The following is a 5,143-nucleotide window of genomic DNA, read 5'->3' on the forward strand; positions in this document are numbered from 1 at the left end:
GTCATCTGTCATATCACAGGCACTGCCTGCCCGCAGGCGCCTGCATCCTGATTGGCAAAGCGGCCAGACAGCCAGCCAATCACACCACTAGGTGCCATTTCCGCGGGGCGGAGCATGGTGACGTCAGTGGCAATGGGAGTGCTTATTGGTGGAGGGGAGATCCACCGCCGCTGCTTACTTTCCGACCGGCGAGCTGTGATTGGCTGAGGGAGACAAAAACAACGCGGGTGTGTGATGGCGGTAAAGGTGGGTGTCGCAGACAGATTGTGAGGCTTGGTGAGCAGACTCCACACCCATCATTGGTATCCATCACTCACAGACATGTCTGATACGTGACATCGTGTATAACACCTGTACTTGTTAATTATAGACACGTAACAGGTGGGTGTAGCGGTGGACAGGCCTCCCCCCCCCCAGAGACAGTGTTGTGTATAGTGTGAGTGAGGACAGCCAGGAGAAGAGACAGAGTGGACAGCGTCCTGGACAGGGACACCCTAGCTGTCACTCTTCTACACTCGCAGGTAAGTATGACAGTATTTCTGTTAACGTTTCTCTACAAGAGTATGGTAGTTTGTGTGTGCGTGTGTGTGTGTGTGTGTGTGTGTGTGTGTGTGTGTGTGTGTGTGTACCTCCGGTCTTACATACTCTTGAAGCTGTGTATAGCGTTTTCTTTCATCTTATCCATTACGCTAAGACTGATAAAGTACTGACTATTGTCCCTATGATTCAGCTGTGTATTTACCAGTCATCTGTCTTCTAAGTTTCCCTATCCTCCTATTTTTCTCTCTATCCCCTTAATTTAGTCCACCGAGTATTTTATACGTCATGATAATATCCCCTCATGGTCATCCTTGTACTGTAACTGGCGAGCTACTGGCTCTGTTCCTCTAAACCAGTAAGGATCATATAGCGCCTGGCGAAATGGAAGATAATCAGATTTGACCTGAGGAAAGGGAGGTTACCTCCATTTCCTATAATGAAGAGCCCTACGTCACGAAATTCCCTTAAGGAGAACTATTCCTGTAGTATCCCCGTGTCCAATACGAGTATCCCTCTCATTAACTTCACATAATTAACAGGTGCATAATATTCAGTATCCTTCTGCAGAATATTAATGTATAATATCACTTACTTTCCACTCCTACCACTACTACCAGCATTATCTCCACCACTACTACCAGCATTATCTCCACCACTACTACCAGCATTACCTCCACCACTACTACCAGCATTACCTCCACCACTACTACCAGCATTATCTCCACCACTACTACCAGCATTACCTCTACCACTACTACCAGCATTATCTCCACCACTACTACCAGCATTACCTCCACCACTACTATCAGCATTATCTCCACCACTACTATCAGCATTACCTCCACCACTACTTCTCCACTTCCTTCTTCCCCTCTCTGTCCCGTCCCACCTCTTCTATACTGGCTCCCTCACCTTCGTGTGCAAGTCTGACTTGTAAATGGTCCAACTCAGAGGGAAACGCCGTCGTAAGCTCCTCTTTCCTATGTTCGGGTTGTCTTTGTGTATGACTGGTTAAATATTACCGTACTATTAATTAAGAAACATCCTGGAAAGTGAAGGTTTGAGCATACAATGTAAGCAGAAGCTTGTAACGTTTACCTGTCATCTGACGTGTTGGTGAGACAGTAAGATTTATCTGTCATCTTACGTGTTGGTGAGACAGTAAGATTTATCTGTCATCTGGCGTGTTGGTGAGACAGTAAGATTTATCTGTCACCTTACGTGTTGGTGAGACAGTAAGATTTATCTGACATCTTACGTGTTGGTGAGACAGTAAGATTTATCTGTCACCTTACGTGTTGGTGAGACAGTAAGATTTACCTGTCATCTTACGTGTTGGTGAGACAGTAAGATTTACCTGTCACCTTACGTGTTGGTGAGACAGTAAGATTTACCTGTCATCTTACGTGTTGGTGAGACAGTAAGATTTACCTGTCACCTTACGTGTTGGTGAGACAGTAAGATTTATCTGTCACCTTACGTGTTGGTGAAACAAAGGATCAGCGATACTGCCAGTGAAATTAGACTTCCATTTCAGGATGGTAGTACCTCCCTGGATGGTAGTACCTCCCTGGATGGTAGTACCTCCCTGGATGGTAGTACCTCCCTGGATGGTAGTACCTCCCTGGATGGTAGTACCTCCCTGGATGGTAGTACCTCCCTGGATGGTAGTACCTCCCTGGATGGTAGTACCTCCCTGGATGGTAGTACCTCCCTGGATGGTAGTACCTCCCTGGATGGTAGTACCTCCCTGGATGGTAGTACCTCCCTGGATGGTAGTACCTCCCTGGATGGTAGTACCTCCCTGGATGGTAGTACCTCCCTGGATGGTAGTACCTCCCTGGATGGTAGTACCTCCCTGGATGGTAGTACCTCCCTGGATGGTTGTACCTCCCTGGATGGTAGTACCTCCCTGGATGGTTGTACCTCCCTGGATGGTAGTACCTCCCTGGATGGTAGTACCTCCCTGGATGGTTGTACCTCCCTGGATGGTAGTACCTCCCTGGATGGTTGTACCTCCCTGGATGGTAGTACCTCCCTGGATGGTAGTACCTCCCTGGATGGTAGTACCTCCCTGGATGGTAGTACCTCCCTGGATGGTAGTACCTCCCTGGATGGTAGTACCTCCCTGGATGGTAGTACCTCCCTGGATGGTAGTACCTCCCTGGATGGTAGTACCTCCCTGGATGGTAGTACCTCCCTGGATGGTAGTACCTCCCTGGATGGTTGTACCTCCCTGGATGGTAGTACCTCCCTGAATGGTAGTACCTCCCTGGATGGTAGTACCTCCCTGGATGGTAGTACCTCCCTGGATGGTAGTACCTCCCTGGATGGTAGTACCTCCCTGGATGGTAGTACCTCCCTGGATGGTAGTACCTCCCTGGATGGTAGTACCTCCCTGGATGGTTGTCGTCTACCAGCTCACTACCTGGCGTGTACGTGTTTCACACACACACGAGGGTAGTACCTCCCTAGCAGATACACACGTGGACTCCTCCTACGTACAGTTACTACTGCTACTATTACTACTATTACCTCGATTCAGCTCACACACTAACTTCTCACTACCACTTCTCTCCCTAACTCTCAGTGTTCGCCTCTGGGAGTAAATTAGTGGTCCTATCTTAGCCTAACTTATCTACAGGTGATAACAGTATACAATACCTGGAGTTTACCTGGAGAGAGTTTCGGGGGTCAATGCCCCCGCGGCCCGGTCTGTGATTATGAGCACATTTGCAACATGTGAATTAAATTGAAAAACCCATTGGCGGGCGAAATGTTTTAGCTGAAACCTAGAAGTTGCAGATGTGTCTTGGGTTACTAACCGGTGGGTTAGTAACCCAAGGATAATCAAATATTGTGTCTAATTTCACCAGTCTCCTAACACCCAGGTGCCTAGGTTAGGGGTTAGGTAAGGTTTGTCAGGAAACAGGACAAGTGTTTGCTGACGCGGGTTTTGTGATGACCCGCAGCAAGGTACCTACTTAACGTTAAGTGAACAGGGTCAGCAAGTGTAGAGGAACATCATATCGTTTTTACTCGTGCCAGGGATCGATCCCAGGTCCCTTAGTGTGGCTCGAGGCAACTACCAACCGAGCCACCTACGCATTCCCCCATTCGTATATTTCAACGTTAGTTTGTTACATAACTGCTTCCCAAAAATCCCTTGCATGTAATAATAATAATAATAATAATAATAATAATAATAATAATAATAATAATAATAATCTATATTTCTACCAGTATATGATACAACTTATACAGACCATAGCTCACACCAATCACATACTATTATACACAAAGTCCCTGGTTATGCTGAGCATTTCCCGAAAATTAGGTCAGTTTTATCCCAGGATGCGACCCACACCAGTCCACTAACACCCAGGTACCTATTTTACTGCTAGGTGAACATGGACAGCAGGTGTCTTAAGGAAACACGTCCTAAAATTTCCAGCCGTACCGGGGATCGACCCCCGGACCTCAGTGTGTGAGCTGAATGCCTTAATGATCGATTCTCAGGTCACTTTACTGTCTTTATTGCTTTAAATTATTATAATCATAAGCGCTAAACCCTCAAGGGTCTATTGATTTAAAGTATTAGCTATATTTATGAGAATTTTGTTTATCTCTGATATCCTTTCCTTGACATGGTATTTATCCAGCTTATACTATATCCATCCATACTTGGTCACTTTATCCAAGTCTTCCTGGAAGGATATAGTTAGCCACCCAGGATAACCTGGGATAGGGAGTGTTAGCCACCCAGGATAACCTGGGATAGGGAGTGTTAGCCACCCAGGATAACCTGGGATAGGGAGTGTTAGCCATCCAGGATAACCTAGGATAGGGAGTGTTAGCCACCCAGGATAATCTGGGATAGGGAGTGTTAGCCACCCAGGATAACTTGGGATAGGGAGTGTTAGCCACCCAGGATAACCTGGGATAGGGAGTGTTAGCCACCCAGGATAACCTGGGATAGGGAGTGTTAGCCACCCAGGATAACCTGGGATAGGGAGTGTTAGCCACCCAGGATAACCTGGGATAGGGAGTGTTAGCCACCCAGGATAACCTGGGATAGGGAGTGTTAGCCACCCAGGATAACCTCGGATAGGGAGTGTTAGCCACCCAGGATAACCTGGGATAGGGAGTGTTAGCCATCCAGGATAACCTAGGATAGGGAGTGTTAGCCACCCAGGATAATCTGGGATAGGGAGTGCTAGCCACCCAGGATAACCTGGGATAGGGAGTGTTAGCCACCCAGGATAACCTGGGATAGGGAGTGTTAGCCACCCAGGATAACCTGGGATAGGGAGTGTTAGCCACCCAGGATAACCTGGGATAGGGAGTGTTAGCCACCCAGGATAACCTGGGATAGGGAGTGTTAGCCACCCAGGATAACCTGGGATAGGGAGTGTTAGCCACCCAGGATAACCTGGGATAGGGAGTGTTAGCCACCCAGGATAACCTCGGATAGGGAGTGTTAGCCACCCAGGATAACCTGGGATAGGGAGTGTTAGCCACCCAAGATAACCTGGGATAGGGAGTGTTAGCCATCCAGGATAACCCGAGATAGTGCGTCATCAAGGACTGTCTTATTTCCATT

At 47.7% G+C, this 5,143-nt stretch overlaps 1 protein-coding gene across 1 annotated transcript in view; it reads left to right on the plus strand.

Annotated features, from left to right (window-relative positions):
* The first annotated feature begins 272 nt into the window (after positions 1-272).
* Positions 273-5,143, plus strand: part of Oli (Olig family) — an 18,640-nt gene continuing 13,769 nt past the window's right edge. The window contains exon 1 of the mRNA XM_053799682.2: positions 273-521. The gene's annotated coding sequence lies outside the window, so the exon portion shown is untranslated. The remainder of the gene's footprint in view (positions 522-5,143) is intronic.

This window comes from Cherax quadricarinatus, unplaced genomic scaffold, assembly GCF_038502225.1.
Source record: "Cherax quadricarinatus isolate ZL_2023a unplaced genomic scaffold, ASM3850222v1 Contig3, whole genome shotgun sequence".
Taxonomy (NCBI): domain Eukaryota; kingdom Metazoa; phylum Arthropoda; class Malacostraca; order Decapoda; family Parastacidae; genus Cherax; species Cherax quadricarinatus.